This window comes from Ambystoma mexicanum, chromosome 5q (genome assembly GCF_040938575.1).
Source record: "Ambystoma mexicanum isolate Mex_15411 chromosome 5q, UKY_AmexF1_1, whole genome shotgun sequence".
NCBI classification, from domain to species: Eukaryota; Metazoa; Chordata; class Amphibia; order Caudata; family Ambystomatidae; genus Ambystoma; species Ambystoma mexicanum.
The window spans coordinates 209,962,964-209,985,568 of record NC_090933.1 but is presented as its reverse complement, the minus strand read 5'-3'; the positions used below and the strand labels follow the sequence as shown (position 1 = coordinate 209,985,568).

At 45.1% G+C, this 22,605-nt stretch overlaps 1 protein-coding gene across 2 annotated transcripts in view; it reads right to left on the bottom strand.

Moving 5' to 3' along the window:
• Positions 1–22,605, bottom strand: part of MBP (myelin basic protein) — a 979,252-nt gene that overhangs the window by 133,449 nt on the left and 823,198 nt on the right. The gene's annotated exons all lie outside the window — the stretch shown is intronic.

Below are 22,605 nucleotides of genomic sequence, written 5' to 3'. Positions count from 1 at the left end.
GAGTGAGGAACACCTAAATGGGCACAAGGAAAAAGGGTATAAGGGACAGAGCCAAAATGGAAAATGTACATCTTGGGGCAGCTGTAGGTCAAGCAAAGCTCCCTGCCCATCCAAAGTGGCGACACTTCCACCTTTAGATGCCAAGTGCAACCCCTATTGCCCCAATGTTGGGGACATAGTAACTTTCAGAGGCCAAGTACAGCTTCAGAACAAAAACGTCCACTTGTTCTACCAGTACCAAAGAAATCACTTACGAGTCATGGCCATACAGTTAGCAACAGAGGGTGCCAGTCCACTTTCAAGAGGATGTAGGCAGAAAGCAGGATTCCGCTTTGATGCTCAGCACAGGATCTGATGGGAAATGGACACTACAGCAAGAGCCAGTCCAATTTCATCCCAGGGAGAGCAGAGTATTTACATTCAAACAGCCATTAACATGGCAGCAGCAACAAACTAAAAGCCTGCCACTGTGCTATTACTATAGCCCCTATGATGAAGCCAAAGGCTGCTGGGATCAGCCTTTAGAGGGCCCACCCCTCCAAAGATTTGCATTGCTTTGTGAAATTCAATATACTCGGAATTGGGGTGATAGATACATGCAATGGGCCAAAGGAAGGTGTTATAGCTATTCAGCCTCCTGGGCTCAGGGGAAGGGGTGGAGGTTTCAAACAGCCCCTTGAGTGAATGTGTACCTTCCCTCCTTTCATGTAATGTGTTGTTGCACAGGCCTGTGCCTTGTTTGGCCTGCAGACAAATGCATGTATGTTCACTTGCCACTTAACGACTTCAACTGTAACAACTTACTTGTGCTATCATTTTTTTTTACATTTAAACTTTAGTAAACACATTTCACCAACATTTGTGAAAGGGTTGTGTGACTGAATCATGAAAAGAAGGGAAACATGGTTAAGGGCCATGTTAAGGTCAGGCTTGTAAGGACAGACAGAATCACAGACATGGAGACTTGGAAAGGGCACCATATCCAATCCCCAGATAATATACATGACCCCACTCCATTTGGGAGATCTTAGTACACTTCTGTTTTTCCAGCGAGTTCTGGGGATTGCAGTCCTAGGTTACCCCATTATGAATATAGGACCAAACATTTATTTATTTAATTGTTTTTTTATAACGCTAGATTTGAACCTCTGTTGCTCTGCATGCTCTTGCTTCCAAGACCAGCACATTGCCCCTGTGCTATCCTCCGTTCACAGAGTGAACATTCCAGAACGACAGGAAAAACACAATCAGGACTGGATTACCATCTCCCAAATGAAACGGGACTTGTTGATAGGAATTCAGTGCAGGAATAGATGCAAATCGAAATACTTTTAAATGGTCTAAACATGCGAAGCTTCGTGATGACGAGCATTTGTGCACGACGGAAGGATTAGGAGCGAATCATAGTTAACATTGCGGCAGAATGTACAGGGTCGCATTGCACAAAAACCTCCATACAAAGTGGAGTGTGGCACACAATTCCTGTGTGACAGCATCTAGACAGCTCCACACTTTTGGCGTAGCCTTCAGGAGTAATATACGCTGCAGAGAGGGTGCTATGGGCCCCTTGCCACATTAGTAATAAACCGAGTCAGAGCATAACCTCCCGCAAGTATATCGCCACTTTTACTCCATAGCGTTAAAGAAATTGTGCAGTCGTTGCCGACATGAAAGTGTGCTATTTAAGAAAACTCGTGGAAGGGCAACAGAGGTGTTTTGTTATAAGGGTGCAATGACGGGGCCGAAGGTATAAATTGTGGGTCCTTCAGCTCCACTGGCAACACGGTGGGTAGCGTCATGCCTGCCAACCCATCCCCAACAATCTAAGTGGGTGGGGGGATAGGAAGATTCTGTCGCAGGTTTTTGCATCGAGGGAGAATTCGTCGAATTCTTTCCACGCATTTTACTGCGAATGTATGTGGGTGGTGGGTTAGGGTAATATTAAAAGGTATGAGTTTAAGAAGTTGTGAGAACACTGGGAACTGATGATGGCTGCGCATGACTCCTGATGTGATACCGGCTTACCTTATACCTGCGGCCGGTTGTAGGAACCAAAAAGGGCTGTGCTCGGGGGCCCGAAGGCTAGACTAAGTAAGTTCCTACATGGATGGCGCCAGTACAGATCCTTGTGAGCGCTTGTTAATTTCTCTGTAAGTTTTGATAGGTACAGTCGACGCATGTAGTAGTGATCTGAACATGGTTTTTGAAATGTTCTTTAAGAATTAAACACCAAAAGGGCCAACCCGTGTTTCGACCATCTGAAGGTCTTTATCAAGGCTAGTTTGTTCGGTGTCTTGTTGCGTGCTGATACTAAGGGGAATAGGCCCTGTGTCAATATTGAGGCTGGATTGGGTGAATCCTAATGAATAAGTGCTGGTTCAATGCACGAACATTCTGCCGGTCGATCGGTGCGCTACTCGATTCAGGTAGGGTGGATTGGGGGGTATACATTTGCGGTAAAATGTCCTACAAAACTGGCCTTGATTAAATAAAACCGATGATCACATACAACCTAAGAGGGATTATTATTGATTGAACAACTTATATAGCCCTCCGTGCAATTTCCGCTGCATAGAGGGGGGTGGATGCAGCACTTTAATTCTATGCAAATAATATCCATGAGTTCAGCACACATTTATTTATTACATATTCACTACATATGTTGGTAGTGCACAAACACTTCAGTATCATGGTGCTAGAGTAGGCTACGGTGCAGATAATACATTAATGAGTGGTAACATAATAATTAGGCCCATTAAATAACAGTGTTGAGCTTTTTGCGGAAGATCAGGTAGGAGGGCTCTTCCTGGGTACAAGGCGGGAGGGTGTTCCAGAGAGTGGGAGCTAGGTCAGTGAAGCTTGCGCCTCCAGCTCTTTGTCTGGCGAATCTAGGTGTCACAAGGGAGGTGGACGTGGATGATGGCAGGCAGCACAGTTTAGGTTTTTTGCCAATGCGCTGGGTGAGGTAGGAGGGTGCCGTGCTACGAATGCATCACTGTGTAATGGATAGGATTTTGTACTCAAAGCGTGCCTTGATTGGCAGCCAATGAGCTTCGCGCCTCACAAGCGAAATATATGGTCGGATCCTTTCAAGCCCCAGACCGCCCAAAGGGCGTTATTTTGGATCAGTTGTAGTTTAGAAAGATAAAGCACTGCACTTGGGACAAGTGCATGCATTACACTGCATTCAGAAGGGGTGCATTCTGAAATCAGACTGCTTAAAGAAAAGGGGAACGACATTGGAAAAATAATGTAGGAATGGAAAAAAGAAACAAAGTAATTCTAAGTGGCTGGCGAAAGCGGCACCAGCAGAGACACACCAGGTGGCACAATTGTGTCCCTAAATGTTCTGGCCCCACTGTAAGCAGAAGGGGAGATGCCAAATTGCCACTTTGCATGGCATTGAATAAACCCTCTGTCTAGCCTGCAAAGTATGCACAACCTCATGAGCTCTGTGCTCTTACTTGGAGCAGGAAATATGTCACTGTGGGGTACTCACTCCGTGGGTCAAAGGCTCAGGGGGGCCATAGCTCTTCATTTTGAGGCAACTGGTCTCGCTGCACAGTGAAAGGGCCTGGTTTACAAAGCGTTTTCCTATGGGATTTTCCTATTGAAAAACACTTTTGTAAACCAGGGCAAAAGAGACTACATGCAGGATGTGAATGGAAGAGGGAAGGATGTTTTTTGAAAATGTGAACTTATTATTAAAGCAACTGATGTGTAATAGTATTCTAAGTGGGTTCAAAAATGAAACAATTGTGCTCATTCACCATTTGGCAGTGAAGGCCCAGGCAAAGTTGCCCCAAAGGTCTAAGTGACCTATTTGGTCCTTTCATTTAAAATGGGACTATCGCTGGCACTTCTGCAGGACCGCTTGCACATGAGGCCCAGGTTGTGGGTGGCGGTCCGTGAGGACCCGGGCCATCCTCATCAGTGCAGAGGGCACCCAGCATTCACCTACAGTTGCCGTGGTCAGAGAGCTGGACATCAGATGCCGGGGGGGAACCCAGACTACCAACTGGGCTGTGGTCACAAAGCAGGACAGTGGCCTGGGGCACACGGCGTCAGCGTACAGGCCACGGTAGCAGGGCCGTGATCACATGGCATAAGCCGGCAGGCCCAATAAATGAGACACGAGGCAGAAGTGCCATTCATGGAGTCTGCTGCCGTTCTGGAGCACGTGCCGACTGAGGCTCCTTCTGTTGACAGGCAGTCATGACGAAGTCATGACACACATTCTTAAAGGGGCAACACCACAGCCCAGAAGGAGGCTTTTCTTGAGTGAGGATATCCGAGAAGTATTAAGATTACTTCCAAGACACGTGTACAGGGTTTGTGTGTGTTTGTTTATGTCTATGTGTAAACTTATTTAAAACAGTCCGTCTAATGGGCACAACTGGGTAAAACAGGGCGTTTTGGGCAGAGAAGTCAACTCATTGGTCGAGATGAAAGCTCAAAGACCATAACTCCCAGTTTTCTTGCGGCTGCTGCGTGACCACTATTTGCACCCAGCCACAGGTCTGGGTGAAACATGTTGTCATTGTTTTTAATATATAGGCACCAAACGCTGAGCGTTCCAATGTGTTAATGGGAAAACAAGTCAAAACGTATAAAAGCGCCCAAACCAAACTGGCCACTGTGTAAGAAAGAGCACATGAAATCCAATTTTCACTTTGACCTTTGCAGTCAGGGTTGCAGGTCACCAGAGAAATTAACTTTTTGGGGGTGGGGAGGAAGACCAGGAAAGCACTAAAGAGGAGGGACCTGTACAGCACAGGAGGAAAGAACTGCCAGCGGGATGATAAGGACAGATAGATTCCAGGGGACGGCAGGCACGCAGTGTTGACACAAATCAGCCATTGCAGTCAGAGGAAACTGAAATCACACCACGACTTATTGGCCAGAACCCTTGGATCCTAACTGGCCGTCAGGCACCCAGCAATCAATATGCTAGCAACAGGTTATACAACAGAAGTGTTAGGTCTGATACCAAACATTAAGCTTACAAGGCTAAAGCAGAATCAGCTAAGCCAGTGTCCTGTACTTTCTGCTGCAGAGCCACTTCCTGGTTTCCTTTGCTACTGAGCTATTGCACTGTTCTCCTTGCTGCTGAGTGACTGAATAGTTCCCGGCGCTACTGGGCCACCGACGTGTCTCCTACACTGCTGAGCACCTGACTATTTTCTCAGATGCCAAGTCAATTGAATGATCTGTCTGCTGCTGGCAGAGTGACCTGCTCCCTCCCCTGTTGAGCTACTGACCATTTCCCTCTGCTACTGAACCATTGACTCATTCTTCTTGTCCCTCTCACTATTTGGCAGTGACCTGACCCCTCCACTGCTAAGCCACGGCTTATTGGCAAAGCTGCTGAGACACTGACATGCTCCTGTACAGGGGGTGCCAACACCTCCCCCCTCAACTGATGTATAGATAAAATGGTAGGTAGGTCAAATAGTTCACTCTCCTGTCCATTAGTGTAGAAATCAGGATTAGATTGCCTTTATTAAAAGTAAAAAGTACATTAGAATTAGGAATCAATGCACACACTTGGTTTGTCGTGGCACGGGACATGAAGGGTGCATTTATATTACACACACTCCATATGTGCTACAGAAATATATTATGAATAATGTGTCTTCAAAATGAAAATGCTTAAATACATGAAGAATATAGCTCCATGATAAGAAGAAAAGCACAGTGTCAGATAAATATGTATTTTAAAATGGATACTCAAATGCAAATGGTTTCCAGTCCAAAGCCAGTTGTGGGGAACTATAAACCATGCCAAGGGTTTTGAGATAAGCAAGAAGGAATTGCACAAAGATTTTGGCAGCATCTTGTAACAGGATACGATGTTTGTAGGTTAAAAATGGAATTGGCATAGCAATCGGACAAGAATGAGATAGGGCTAGGCAATTAATAGAAGCTTCTGACACATTTATCTATGTTCTTGGGTTCTTGTGGAGAAAGTGTATAAGGTGTGTCATCTAAATTAGTTTCAGAGTTCGGCTGTATTATTTGGCACCATAAATAAGAGGATATATATTCTCCAACGGTGTTGTGTACCAGAAAACATAGAAAAACCTCACAAAGTAGACAAGGTGCAGACATTGACGCATGAAGAATGTTCTTGGCAGGAGTTGAGCGCTTTCATAGTTGTGTCCAACCAAGTCTAAAATAGACATATTAATTTTGTGCATCAGAGAAAAATTGTGGATGCCAGTTATGCCAATATAAATTTGTTGTACACATGTGATAAAGTTATCCAATGGTAATGAAGGGATGTTTGCTCTTTAATTAACTTGGCCTATCAAAGCCTACCATGGACAAGGTGCTAATTTGCATACAAATGTTGCATAATATTGGAAAATCGATAAAGATAGGTTGGATGCAGACCTGCATTGAGTGTGTTCTTTTTTTCTCGATGATTAAAGACACGGTTGTACTCACAGGCGTCTGTTTTTTCCCTGTCTCTGCCTGATGGATGGGAGCATGAGAATCCATGGATGTCTGATGGAGGTGTGGGGTGTGTGGGGGAAGGACCCCCGTACACTCCAATCAAGGCTAAGCCACTGACCTGTTCCTGCGACTGCTGAGCCAATGCTCTGTTCCATTTGCTACTGAGCCATTGAACTACCCACTCTGCTGCTGAGACACTGGCCTGCTCCCACTGCTCTGGAGCTGCTGCGCTGTTCTTACCACTGTTGACTGACTACCAATTGCTTTGCTACTGAACCACTGCCCTTTTCCTTCAGCAGCCGATGCATAGCATCCCCACTAATCAGCTACTGTCCTGTTCCTCCCAGTACTCAGTCAGGGTCCTGCCTCCTCCACTGCCAAGCTAATACTCAGTCCCTGCCTTGCTCCCTCTGCTGCTCGGTTACCCGTCCGGCCCCCTCTGTGCCTGACCCTCTGCCATGATCCAGCTGCTGCTGAGCCACTGCCTTGCTCTCTCTAATGCTGAGCCACTGCTTACTCAATATATTGCTAAACCTCTGCACTGCTCCCTACACGTCTAAGTCATAGTCCTACTCCATCCATTGCCCTGTTCTCACGACTGCCAATGAGTTGTTGACCCAGGTCTATTCTCCTCTCCAGAATCACTACCATTATCCCACCAGTGCTGAGCCACTAGTGTAGCTCCTCTGGACAGTCATTCTTGAGATGGGGTGCTGACAGGAAGCCCAGTGTATTTAAGGAAAAGGGCCCTGTGGGCAAGACAGAGGGTCCTGGGTAGGTGGAACTTGGAGGCAGAGCTTGTGGTGGGGTGAGTTAATGGCTCTCAAGAGTGTGGCAAGGATGAACTTAGGGACAAATGTTCCTTTTATTTTTAAATTGTCTTTTTCTATCATTGGAGTGTGTTTAGTGGTATGACTCTTGCTGGAAACATCATAGTCACAAGAGTTTGCTGTCATAGTGATTTGCCCAGGATCACTCAATTTGACACATGTTTTGGGGGACATAATCACACATTCAGTGGAATAAGGATTTATACAATGGAGACATTAAAACTCTCAAATAGACATTTCATGGAGGAATGCCCTTTCAGTGGAGAACGCTCTTGGATCTATCGGCCTACGTAGTTCAAGTGTGAAATATGCCATCCCTTCCACACACTCGTCCCTTCCAAAATCAAAGACTGTCCTCTAGCCCTTATAAACTGTTCTCCACTCTTCTTCCATCTGCTCCCTTGTCTCCTTTTATAAGCCCACACTCCTTTCACCTTCCATTCACTACCATCTTCCACCAGTCCCCAATCCCTCTCACCACACATCTACTCTCTCATTCCCCATAAGAAAAATGATTGCCAGAACATGAAAAATGAAAACTGTATACCTCAGCTGAAGAAGGGACTGACAAGAGAATCCCACTTAATCATGCACCAAGAAGCGAAGTTACGCACCTTTTATTCAACATGTGTGCATTATGTGAGCTATAAAAAACAGCTTAAACCCAAAGCAAAAGACGAGGATGAAAAGTAGTGTGGAAGCATAAATAGATTGCTTTTCCCTTCCCTTCTGCCCTCCCCTTCCTATTACATCCACTCCCCCTCCCCATCACCTTTCACTCTCCAGGCAACTTTCATCCACTCACCCTTACCACATTTCTCCTTTACCACCATCTCACTCACCCCCACCATGTTCTCTTGGCCTGGCTGGGGACATAAAGGATGAGGCCCGCTCTCCTCTGCGTGGGCTGAGCAATGATCCCTCCAGCACTTATTGAATATCAGGCTCAGTATGGTCCCAAAAATGCCCCCCTAAACAGTCTTGCTAGTCCCAGCTGCCTGTGGGGAAGGAGCTTAAGGTCCCAGCATCTTGTGAAAGACAGACTCTCTTGGCCCCCACTCAATACTCAAGCATTGAATGGGACATTTTGTGGCTTAACAAATGCCATTTTGAAGCACAACATTGTATTTATGTGCCATGTATGCACCACATCTTTGAGTTGAGTGTGTGACGTAGTGCTAGTTTGCCAGGGTGCATTTGAAAACATCTGCTACTTTTTATGGTGAATATGAAGGTTCACTATTAATATACATGGATCCACACTAGTCTATTACAACATGAGTGAGACGTTTTTGGAATAGTGCACACTGTGGACTGAATCACTTCTAGGGGCACCTAATTTTGACATATAACTCACCGTGAGATTATATGATTTGACCAGAATCACACACCTTTGTTGGTGTACTTGACAACATAGCTTCCCAGTTCAAGTTGTTACAAAAATGTGTTAATCGGGTTTGAAAACTTAAAATAGTCCTACATTTTAGCCAGAGGACCTAAAAAGTGCACAAGTCATAGGATAAACCAATCTGACAATGTATAGAAGAAACAGGGTTATCAAAAAAAAGTATGGGGTTATTTTGTTGTGAATCCTAAATTGGATAAAGCTTACACTTCTGTTTGCAATTTTGAGGCAAAGGGCATCTCTGTGCAGTTTTGAGACATGGGAGCCCCTCTGTGCTGTTTTGAGACAAAGTGGCCCCTCTGGGCAAAAGTCAAAAAGGCCCCTTTGTGCAATTATGAGGCAAATGAGCCCGTCTGTACATGTATAATTGTTTCCACTAGGTCGTAGAAAAGTAATTTGTAAAACATAGGCTAACTCCACTTTTCCACAATCTAGCTGGACAAGTGTAAATGCCTCCCATAATTAACGATTGTGCGAGCCGTGTACTATGGATTCCTTTGAATTGTGCCTGCTTTCACCATGTGTAAACGTCAGGCAGATTGCGTAGAAATCCATTGGTTTTCCACCAGCATAAAAATGCATGCCGGAGGAAAACCAATGATTTGGCAGGCAGACATGGAAGTGCAAGCACGTGTTAAGTGTGCTGTACAGAATCCTGCAGGCTATAAAAATGTGTCTGTAAATGCTTTTAGCACCACCCTTTCCACTCTTCAGGACTTGGAAAATGACACCCTATTATTGTAGCCATCCAATAAAAGATCCAGCATGCAAAGGAATGCGAGCCTACGGTTTCCTGTGAGGTGAAATGCATCATAAGGTCATTCTTTCACAGCTTGTCCCCTACCACCATTTTCTAATCACCCAACAATCACACTTGAATATTTTAAGCACAAAGTGCCACAGCAATAGCCACTGCTGGTTACCTGTTCCCATCACTAATCGTTCCCTGCTGGAAAAGGTCTGTTGCAGAGACATGTTCAAACCATACAACCTCACTGGAGGCGACACCCTGGCTGTTTGTCTTTGAGGTGAGAGAGGGACACTATGGGTGCCCCATGGAACTGTGTCCCCTTGTCCCACTGTTAAATCCGCCTCTCAGGAAACCACAATCAGAGTATTTGAGAACTGGCCTTAGGCAAAGGACCAAATAGATCTAAGAGTTGTGTCATTGTCACAAAGTGGAGAACATCTTATGATAAATCTGCCATGTATGTGTTGAATTAGTTGACATGGAAACTTTATATGGCTTTTGGACTAAATAACTTTTTTTTAAAAACAAAGATAAGAATGTTCCGTTAGCTAGAATTTTTAACGTGGTGGCATGGCGACACGGAGTCGCGCCACAATCAGACTTTTGACCGGGCTGAACAGTGAATTTATTTGGAAGCACCAGTGTGAGGAATGGTCTAGCTTTGCCTTGATGTGGCATTAAGTTAAATATCTGAGCCAGTTCCTCTTAAGTGATATTTATTCGAAAACTCTTGGAATGCAAACTAAACAAAGAGCTATGCTGAGAAATGGGCCTTTCTTTCTGATAGACACTTGCAGGCTTCAGCGCCGAATGTGACTCAATGCCACCGCAGAACAATGGTGACAAACTGTACGTAACACTGGCCGTGATCGATGGGACGCGGCACAATATCTGCTTTTCAGAAAGAGCGAACAGCTTCTGCGCAGTGCCAGCCCGTGCACCAGTTTGCGGTAGCTGTGATCATGAAAGCTTTTATGTGTCTCCGGCTTCGCATGACTCTCAGGGGTTCTATGTGATATTTTCAAATATTAAATAGTGAACGCAAGAATGACCGTGTTTTTCAGCTGATTTGGTGTAGCCTTTAATATTCGAAATATATCACTATTCAGCCCCCCTCTGTCTGAAAACCTATCTCCCGCCTGCCTTCATGCTTAAAATTCGGGGGTTCCCTACCCTAAACTCCTTTTTAATACCACGTCCTTCCTCGAAAAAAAAAAACCTGCCCAACCCCCCACAGAGAGAGACACACACACACACACACACACACACACACACACACACACGCACACACACATACTCACCCTCCTGCCCCCTCCCTTCCATGCACCAAACACTCCTCCACACAAACACACACCTTTTACTCAGCCCCCTCCCCTCGACATTACACACATTACTCAAAAACATAATCACAGGCACGCAGACAAACACTCACCTCAGAGTCAACTTCTGTCTTCCCCTGCCATTCCTGGCTGCATGCCTGAATGATGAGAAAACCGAAATCCTGCTCCTCGGATCCAACATCAACCTAAAAAAACTCAGTTCTGACTACAAGGCTTTTAACATAGATAGCAACACTATCACAGTTGCTAAAACAGTGAGAACTCTAGGCTTTCACCTTGACTCAGCCATGTCACTAAAAAAACAAGTGAACTCTTTAGCATCCTCTACCGCTTACACGTGCAAGCTTATCAGGGCAAGTAGAGCATTTCTCTCCCAAGCTAGCTGCATTACCATCGGCAATGCCCTAATACTATCCAGACTCGACTATTGTAATGCCATGTACCTAGGAGCCAACCAATACATAACAGACAAACGCCAAACTCTGCAAAATAACACACTCAGGACAGCCCTTAACTTACCACACAAGTAGCACATGTCCAACAAAAGAAGAGAACACAAATGGCTCAAAATCTGCGACCGCATCTCACTCAGAACACCATCACTCACCTTCAAATGCTTAAACAACGCAGCCCCCCCCTTACCTGGCAACCAGAATAGTAAAACGAACCTCCACCAGACCCACCAGGATGACCAACGCTTACTGCCTACAGGTACCCAAATTCAGACAGCTTCCCTGTCGTGGCAGCCCAACACTGGAATGCCCTCCCTCTCAAAATCAGAACTGACCAATTCTATTTCCGTTTTAGGCGAAACACCCTCACCTGGTTACGCTCCAACGATCCCCATGACTGAACAATGCCCCTGCACCCCTAGCCAACCTCACTGTATATATGTACATAAACGGACCTGCTGAAATGTATAATACTGTATGTATATTTGTATATATGTCTACTTAACAGATCCTGTAAGAAATGTAATGCTTTGCTCACCATTCAACTGTTTATTACCCTGTACCCAAGTCTTTATGTATACTTACTCTTCTGTTCTCTGTTTCGCCCTGTTACCTCTGGGTATTGTGCCCCATATCAAATAAATAAACAAACAAATAAACAAACAAACAAACCTGTTAGATTTAGAAAGACTGCTCTCTCAGAGCGGTCTTTCTAAATCCGTCTTTTTAATTTTTTACAAAATTCAAAAAACCTTTTCACTTAACACCCTCTCAAGACAGCTGCACTGCACTGGAGCGCAGCACCCTGTTCCCGGGTTGCAGACTCTGTGCGCACTAACCACATCTACCTTTAACTGAGTCACGTTTTGAGGTACAGCAGAGGCAGAGCACAGAGAGCGGGGTCGTCACAATGATGGGGGGGCAACTGCCATAGGCTGCACTCTAGCAGGGGCCACGCCCTATTGTCGCCCCCTTGCCTTCAGATTACTTTGGTTAGCACCTAGCGCTCTATGCATCCCCACTTTAGCTCGGATACATTAAAGGGTAGGTGCTAGGTTGCTGGTGCCATGAGGCTAGCGTCCACTCTGTCTGCCATTAACACCTCTCGTCACTCTCCAGCAGCAAGATGGCAGGGTGCAGGCTGGCTGCCAAAGGAGTGCGACTCAGGCTCCCATTGTGCTTCCTTCTATTCCCTGCCACCTGGATTCTCTGCATCTTGCCTGAGCGACCAGGAGGACATGCTTCCTGCACGAGGTCTAGCCGTATTCTGCATGATGTCTAGCCGTATCCTGCATGATGTCTAGCTGTATTCTGCATGATGTCTAGCCGTATTCTGGCCTTATTCTGCATGATGTCTAGCCGTATTCTGCATGATGTCTAGCCGTATTCTACATGATGTCTAGCCGTATTCTGGCCTTATTCTGCATGATGTCTAGCCGTATTCTGCATGATGTCTAGCCGTATCCTGCATGATGTCTAGCCTTATTCCTGTCTCAGACTCCCTCCCCTCCCAACTGCCATATTTCAGGAGGAAGAATGCCCAGGGGAGTTATTTTGTAGTTCATTCCCACCAGATGAGTTGGGAGGCAGAACAGTAGTGGGCCCAGGAGTTATATTTGGGGGAGGGCAGGACGGGTGCACTAAGAGTTATTGACAACATTACCAAAGTCTGCACTATATAAAACAATGCGTAGATTGCTATCTTCTTGCTTTTTGTTTCCAGCACACTGTGTTAAGGTGCCATCATGTCATTGCCAGTGCATTCACAGCTCTGACCATTCAACGTCTGACATGCCAGTACACAATAAGACTCACACATTTCTCAAGGAAGTGAAGCAACACTTGGATAGGATTTTTATAAAGGCATGGATGAAGTTGAATAAGAATCACAGAAGTCACAAATAAAGCAACACTAACTTAAGACTTATGGCATTATTCCCATGCTATTTTTATGAATGTTTACTCATTTATTTGTTGATATTCATGTTTTTCACCCTTTTTGTCTGCATAAATTGAATACAAGTAAAATGCAGTAATTGTTTTTGATCTTTGCAAAAAAACTAAAAAAGAACCCCTGATGCAGGGTCACGCAAACAAATGCAGAACTAAGTCTGTATTTCCTAAACACCAGCTGAAATAAAAAGCTAAAGTGTGATTTGTAAGTGTCCTTTTCTCACCACTTCTGTATGAGAGTTAGCTTAATAACACAGCTATGCATATACTAAGCATGTCAAATGATTAAATCTTTACAGTAAATGCACATGTAAAGTTTCAAAATCTATGTGGCAGGACGCCACCTCTCGGTTTCCATTGTTATCAGCTCATAAGTCCTCCCACATTTTTGAGAAGTCCCTCCCGTTACCCACAACACTCACTCAAACAGTAAAATGTCTACAAAACAACCCATTATATATAATTATTTGCCTAGTTCTAATGCTTGGCCTGGGATGACTTGTCCTTTCCTTAAATGAATTCCTGTCGCAGTCAGTACACTGCTGGCACACAGTAGAAATCGATCTGAGTTTCTAGTAAGGGGATTTATTAGTGCTAATTAAGAAGCCCTTGCAGTACCAGTATGTGCCACGCAAATGTAGATTGGTAGTGCCAGAGTTCAGTCAGTTTCAGGCTGTGCAGCTGCGCTCTACACAAGGGCTAAGAGGCACCAAACTACAGGGCAGACGCCAGCAGTGGCCACAGCTTGCCTGCCGGGGATTTCCAGAAGGCAAAGTGAGGTAAGACCAGTTCTGGCCAATGTGACAGGGATGTCTGGGGTGAATACACATCCAGAGATTGTACCTAAATAAAAAGAAAGGCAGTAAAGCATTTCATGCTGCAGTCACAAGTGATTTGGGGGGAGGCAAGAAAGGTGTGTATTTATGCAGCCAAGTGGTTCGGGATTGGGCCTGCAACCTTATCCCAATGCACTATACATATGAAGGGCCTGCCTGATGTTGCCATGTCATGTAGAGCAGGAGACAATTACCAAGAGATGACTAGCAGAAACTCTGCTAAAGAAGTTGAAAGTCTTGCCTAGACTTCTGAATGGTGAGGTCCTGCCCAGTACCCTGGGGAACTAGACTTCTGCTCTTGCGTTGGGATGACCCAACCAGTGCTAATTTCCCTTGTCTTGGCAGAACCAGCCGGTGGCCAACTCACCACCTCACAAGGGCATGCACCCACTGCTGGACACAGCCAGACAGCCAAGGCCTGCAGCTGTGAAGGCCACATCTGGCAACAAGAAAAGTTTCTCATGATTCACATTGCTTGGCACTGCCCTGCCATCATGGTAGTAGTTTCTCCAGCAGACCAGAGGTACCATAACCAAGCAACTTGGATGACGCGCTGTTGAATACGAGCATCTCACCTTGCAGGACCTCTTTGTTCCTATGTTGGTGTAGACTGCAGAGGGTCCCTCCACGCTTGAAACCTGATGCCAACGTAGCATCAAGGACTGGTATCCCATAACCACAACTGCCCCTTCACTTAAAAGCTGAGCGCCTGACAGCAGCCGAGTGCCAACACCGGTAATAAAACATGCCTTGGGAGGGGCCTCTAGGAAGACTTGACAGCTAGTCCAGCAACAGCTATGCGGGCCAAAACCACGAGGGGGTGTCTGCATTGTTCTCCCTGCCTTTGGGCACAGCTCATCTTCCTTTGCTCATTTCTTCCAGTTTAACATCAGATCCTTGGGAACGAGGATTCGGACGAAGCAGCGAAGGACAGGATGCCCAAAGGCAGGGGAGTTGCTAGGTCTGGAAAAGACCCAGGGCTAAGCTGATGTCGGAACTGTTGGGACTGGGGGCTCGCTAGTCTTTTGGCTGTAGCTCCTGAGATTCTATCCGGGGCTACAACCAAAAGATCAGGGGCTATAGCCCCCTTAGCCCCCCCCCAGCAACGCCCCTGCCCAAAGGTAAGCAGTCACAGTAAACAACAACCACGTGGCGCGCCATTGTTGCCTGCACATGTTAACCAGACTCAGCATCAGGATGCTTTCTTACTCGGCCAATCAGCCATGACCTGACATAGCCTAGCATCGGGGAATTGGGCCCTCACTATGATGACGCGTGGATGTCATGAACCCTGGAATCGCTGCGACTTTGCGTCTGACGTCGACCCAGATTGTTAGCGACTGAAACGCATTGACCGACACGCAGAGTTTTCACTCTTTGGCACGCTTTACCTTTTACGTTCCACTTTTGAGTGCATATTACACATACATTGTCTGAAAATCGACATGAGTCTACACATGCCCATTTCTTCATTGTGATACAGGGTAACTAGGAAGGTAGGAAACGGCTGCACACTCACCTCCGCCAACAGATGGCGAAAGCAACCTGGTTAGACTAGATCAGGAAGAGTTCCCCGTGCCTACCCTTGATCCTGTGAGAAAATCATGACACTGCCCTATTATTTCAGTTATTTTAAGCTTCCACATAGCACACCAGAGCACCCACAACAGTACTGAGGTGCTGTACAAGAGTGTACAGAAACAAATCAAAAGGTGAAAGAAAAAATATTGAAAAAGAATACAATATATAAAAAGTGAACATCGAAAATGTACACACATAAGGCAAGTAGACAAGTTGTTATGGCGGTCAGGGAGGGGGGACAGATTTAATTGCCTGGCAGAATACACACTAAAAACGTAAACTACACTGACAACAGAACACAAGGCGGGTGGACCTCTACCTATGTGTAAAAGTGTAATTCTGCAAAAGTATAATTCTGTAACTATGACGTTATGCTCCTAATACCTGTAAGCACCTTCATAAGTCTGCATCGGCGCCTAGTTGCCTTGGGGCGTTCAGTGCTTTATAAATGAATACATAAATATGTGTTTTTTGGAAAGCAAAGAGTTTTCCTGTTGAATGCAGCGGTGGCTGGCGAGCTTGTTTTCCATTGGAAGAGAGTCATTATTCCCTAGGAACGTGCGCAGGCGACTGAGCATAGCAAGGGTGCCAAAGCCAACCAAGAGGGCTTTGGTTCTTGCTCCATTTGCTTTGCTTTACATAGTGGGTCAAGCTGGTGCATTTTACAGCACACTTTCTCTGGAAAATTGGGTGGAAATCCTTATAATGTACTATCAGTTAGGCAGTGCAACACCTGAAACTAATCCAATAGATGGCAAGTCACCAGCAGCACTCGAGAGCATTTTGCAACTCACTTCTCTGATACCTTTGCCCACAAAATGTACTAGAATTCTGCCTGTGTAAGAAGGCCTTTTCATGATGGCTGTTCCCAATAATGCCAGTAGGACCACTGTAACATGCCGATTCTGGATCTGACAGTATTTGCCACTATTCCTAGGAACACACCCCTGTTGACTTTGCCTATAATTCCAGTAATGCCACTATAAGAAGACATGTCCATCCTGTCTGTGCCAACATATCCTAGCATTGCCCCTCACTGCCAGCACCTCGACAACGCTCCTTTCTCCCCCACAGCCTACAGTATTTCCTTGCCCTCCTCACCCTGGCCCGCACACGCATTTTATGTACACACTACACTCAAACGCACATATGTACACACACTGCACACTCACTTATCTACACACATGTTCACTCATAGAAACAGAGAACCCCTCACATGGACACTCGGAGGGCAGGAAGCATGGGGCGGGGGTGTCAATCAAACACCTCTGCCTGAATCTTTGTTCCTGGCATGCACAAAGAGCCCAGGCCTAAGCGCCACCGACAGTCCCTTACTTGCTTATGGACCTGCAATACCCAAGCTTGCACTGAAAACTCTCCCACCCTCACATGACCCCTTACGCATGCGCAGCTTGGGTATTCCAAACCCTGGGGAAACATGGTTTCTCCCACAACACCAGCTCAGAAGGACTCCCCAAGAGGCTTGCTGCAGCTGAGGGAGTGCTCAGGTTTTCACGCTCTCAGGTTTGCATCTTCCATAATGGGTCGCAGAACAATGGACAAGCCGCTGCTGTCTGAATGGGATTTATTTACGAATGAAGTGCCATATGCCTTATTCAGGCAAACAGCCTTGTTGGCAACCAAGGTCATTTCGTTAGCAATACAGCAACAAGTACTTTTCTTCTTTTCAATTTGCCATTTCCTAGCCACAGGAGACAGGCGTCTATATTCTAAATGAATGCAAAGTGCATCGTCAACCACTTGATGGCGATTGTCTGCTCAGCTATAGGCAGAAATCATCACACAGAGGAATGGTGTCATGAAAACTCAGACTTGAGAAACAGAGATTGACTAGACGTACTGTCGACATTATTATTCCTTCTCTACTCTAAATGAAGGCCGTCCATATCGGAGCAAAGCTCATAGGTATGGGAGCGGATGAAAAGATCTCTCAAAGTATTATGCCTCGGGAGGATAGCTCAGGGGCAACGCGCTCGCCTTGGAAGCAAGACGACGTGGAGCAACACCGGTTTGATCCCCGGGTCCGCGCTTAGAAACCTCTGGGTATTAAGAGCATTATAAAGAACCAATTAAAAAAATATAATAAAATTATACTATGCTTGCAATGAAATCAGAGAAAAGAAGAAATGTAAGTTCAGATAATGTGTTCCAAACTATAGCAACCGTCAGCTGAAATATACTTTGTAGTCAGGTTCCAGTAATTATGATTTTTTGACACTTGAGCAGAAAAAATAATCGGTTACGTCACACTACGAAAAGACCAGCAAAGACGTTACTATGCATCAACGTTGAGAGCTAATGGCACAAGATGGAGAACTGGGAAGTCTTCCAACTCCCCAGAAATTCGATGCTAAAAGGACTCAGCATTTTTGGTATCCAGTGATAATGTCCCTAAAAATGCACCCTCCAGACAAACACTTTCCCAAAATATTCTAGGATTGGAGGCAATTATATATAATTATAGCCCTCCACGAATATTTGGGGAAAGATTTTTAGGGGTCAAGAAAAAAAGTCCCCTACCTGGCGACTTTCACAGCGACAATATCACATGGAACCACATTTTAGTGGCTCTTTTCATTTTTTCCACAGAGAGGCATGGGCAATGAAACCGGAATCAATACCCATTTTAGGCACAGACCACTGCCCCCATATTTTGGTCAGTTTGTTACTGTTCAGCCCAGTAATGTAATGAAACCTAATATCTGCCCCCCACCACCCTTCGAAAGGGGAGAAGCGCTGCTTCTTAGTTGAGTGTCCAACCTGAATATTCCCTGTGTGCATCTTCAATCCTTAGCAAACATGTCCAAGGCCAGACACCTCTGCCAGCCTATGGCAGTGGTACCCAAAATGCAGACCACCAGGCTATTTCTGGGATCCCTGTTGTGTGTATAGATTCCTGCATGCAGATCAGAAGACAGGTCTTTGGGTGGGAGTCTCACTGCTTGGCACAATATATGCTTACAATTGTGAGCTCTAACACAAGAAAAAGCAGCAATATGCTTCAAAGCCGGGGACTCCGAATCTTCTACTCGAGGGTACCAACCAAACCAGGTTTTAAGTATAACCACCAACTACATAAATGTAATGTCAGCATTTGTAGATTACAGGCAATCCTCCTGGTTGTGTTAGAGGAGGAACTGCGGTTGGATCCGACTGAAGGGAAGGGATATCATGGGGAGGTGGTAGTCTGTTAGGAATAAAGTTGGAGGTGGAAATTAGTCCTCCCATGCCCATGTCTTATTGTTTGGCTTGAGGAAAGTGGCCCATCTTTGCCAGTCACCAGAGTAAAGAACTCCAGTTTAGATTAATTGCTGGGATCCTTCACCTTCATAGATAGACCTGTGGTTCATTCTGAGCACAATGAACGATGCTTGAACATCGGATGTGAACTGCAGCATAGTTTCTGTTTACAATGCAGGTACACACTAGGAGGGAAATGCTTTCAATCAGTGTTTCTGTAGGCACCACTTAAGGAGCTTGCCTGCTGTCACAATGCAGTGCTTCTCCAATACAGTGCTTGTTTGAAGCGATGCCATACAGGCGTTACCTACGGATAATGTAAATATGACATACTAGTGCAAAAGCCTGTTTACAGTGGCCAAAGTTGTGTTGGGTGTAGGTTTCCGATCATCGTTCTTGTAAAATTTCTGTTGAGCGGCATAATCAAATACATTTCTGTGTATTTGTTTTTTTTAAATGTATATATTTTCTTAGTGTATGCAACTTAAAGTATGCTGTCAAGGTGGTATCCCTGTCTTGGGCTTTTTCTGCAGTTAATTGTATGTTATCATTGTTAAAATACACATTTTGTTTGCCCGGAAGATGAATTTGAAGTCTTATTTTTGTATGCATAAGGCAACAGCTCCCTCTAGTGGTGATAACGGGTGAAGCGAGCAGTCTCTACTGCGCAACTTGAAGTCTTATTGTTGATTAAGTCAACAGCTCCTTCAAGCAGTGGTAACAGGCGAAGCAGGAGTATGATGGCTTCAGACAAACACACATCTGGCCTTTTATTATATAGTATGATGGTTTACTGAAGGATGTATGTGTGTTCAATGATTTGTTATGTTTGTATATTAGATGATGGATTTGCCTATGTCTCAAAGAAAGTAAACCGATTTCCTTAATGAATGTTCAGTTTTTAGTCTCATGAAGAGTTAACAACAGTGAGTCTATCCAGGCAAGAGTTACAAAGGATGGAGGAAGAGAGAAAAGACATTGGTAAGGGGATCACCAGGCCAAATGGAGGATGAGCTAGAAACAGATAAAGATTCATTATGAGTGTAGTCCGAAGAGAACAGTCTCAGAAGGTACATATTTAAAGAGTTGATTGGGAAATTGGTGATAGGAAGCACAAAAGACCCTTCATTTTCCACCATCTCAAATGACAGTTGCAGCTTTCCTTTTCTAGCCTTTCAGACGGAGTGAGGGGTCATTAATTCAGGATAATGGCCCACCCTTCATCTCTGCCATAAATTGGGAAGGGTCATTATCCTAACCGACAATGATTCCTCGTACGGTCTATAAAGCTATTAGCACGTTGTGGTACGGCACAGCATTTTGGAGTTTTGGTGGTGAAGATTAGTTTAATAATGATAAAGTAAATGAACAAACTCAGTACATTAAATGTGGTTTAATTTTATAGTATTTAAATAACAAGACTGTCTTCATAAATTAAGCATTTTAATTGCAAACTTTGTTAAACTGGATAGGCTTTAACATGAGCACGTATTAGGGGTTGTGTAAAAGGAACAGTTTCTCTATAAGAAAGTGAACACATTTTCCCATATTTTAGCTTTCTCTTTGGTATGTTAAAAATAAGACTTCAGTAAGAAAACAGGTCCTCTTAGAGAGGAAGTGTCTTGTTGAAAGAAATCTTGCCAGGAAATTGCTGTTCTATATCTGCGTTTGAAGTCAGAATGTTCAGAGTGCAGACAATACAAGAAGTTATTGATTGCAGTCTGAACATCTCATTGGCTAAGAGAAGGTCAATAACAATTTCCAAGTGCCATAGTAGATATATATTCAATGACGAAATAAAAATGACTCAGTTAAACTTGTATTAAGATTGTGGGATAGCTGGTTCACTTAACAGCTTGGAAGTTTATCTGTTAAATATAATAAGGCCCCGATTCATGGAATTATTTGCGTGTAAAAGGGGCTTTTGTGCGCCATTCTGCACAGAAATCCCCATTCGTCAAACAGGGATTTGCGGGTAGAATGGCACCCATGTCTGCAAATGGATCGTGTAGAGACCATTTGGAAGTAGACAAGTGGAGTATCCCCAAGGACACTCCACATTCAAGTAAAGAGCCCGAGACAGGAAAGGCTGGTTGCGGCAGGGGCTGGCATCTCTAGGTGCACTGTGCCAGCTGTGAATAGCTCATACTATTGACATCTAAGACATGATTTTTACAGGATCTAATTGTAACATAGGTTAACCAGCTGATAAAACAGAATCGCCCCTAGACATTTCTTCTTAGAGATTCAGAAGATGTACAGAAATCCTATGCTCGCGTAGAAACAATTTGGAAATAGTCAATTGAAATGTGTACTGGGGCACCCTGCCTACAGGTGAAGAGCACGAGGCAGTAGAGGCTAATTACAGGAAAGGTGGGATCTTAGTTGGCGTGTAAGGGACTCAGCTGCTGGCATGTACTTTGACAATCAGGCTATGCAAATGGCAGAAAAGAAGTACGCCGCCTTTTTATGCACGGCCCAAAAGAATGTTGTGCAATATGAAACATTGGCAACTTGTTTATTAAATGCAGAGCAGACATATGGGCATAAGGGCTCTTCCCCAGCACCTTCAACATGATTTTTTTTTATAAAATACATTACATTTTACCTATTTGTACATCTTTGCAGTTTTATTTCCATTTCCCTTTTAATAAAATGTTTCTTGCATTCGGCCGTTAAGCATCGCAGCATACGGAGACAAAGGCACACACACCATGGTTTGTCGTCTGGGCAGTGCTTTAAGATGGCCGGTGCTCTGACCCGATGAACCCAGGGCAGAGGTCTTCAAACTGTCGGGTGCGCCCCCTCCCAGGAGGCTGCAGCCGCATTTCCTTTGGGGGTGCGAGAGACCAGCATGAAATGTAAAAAAAAAGCTGCCTAGCTCTACTCTTTGCCCTCTTCAACTAATCCAGAACAGGACCGCAAGACTAATCGCACATACGGACAGAGGAGCCTGGAGCAGGCCATTTCAGCAGCCACGCGCAGGCCCCTACAGAAGGTGCGGTTACGTTAATTTACCTTTTATTAAAATTATGTATTGATGAGTGTATGCATGTGTTATGAGTGAGTGTATGGTGATGGGTGCTTGTGTGAGTAATAGTGATGGGTGCTTGTGTGAGTAATAGTGTTGGGTGCGTGTGTGAGTAATAGTGTTGGGTGCGTGTGTGAATAATAGTGTTGGGTGCTTGTGCGCGTGCCCTTTGAGCGGATTTTGGCGAGTGGGGGTAAAAGGGAAGCAGGGTTGTACAACAAAAGGGCATTTTAAAAATGACTGTTGCATAATCCCCCTACCCACCTGCCAAAAAGGAGGCCAGCAATCTGGGAAAAGACAGATCCTGAAGTTAGGGAATTAGGAGAGCCAGCAGGCTGGGAAAAGAGAAACCAGTGAGGCATGGGAGGGAAATGCCTTTGGGGTGAGAGCAGAGTGACCCAGAGGGTTGGGAGAAGAGAAGGGGTGAAAGTACATTTTGTGGGGGCTGGAGTGAATCCAAGTAGAAGATTGGAATGAAGGAGGAGTTTGGAAGAAAGGAGATACAGGAAAGCAGTGAGGGGAGTGTTATACTGGTGCACATTGTAAACTTGAACTGGAGCCAAAAGTGGGTGCCTGAAGGTCTGGAGAAGTGAGTGGGAGGAAACGCGAGGAGTACGGAGAAGGGAGGTGCCCAGAGGGGGGAAGGAGGAGGTAGAGATATTATAGGAGTGGAGAATCCTGACTGGTGCGCAAGGGATACCCAGGG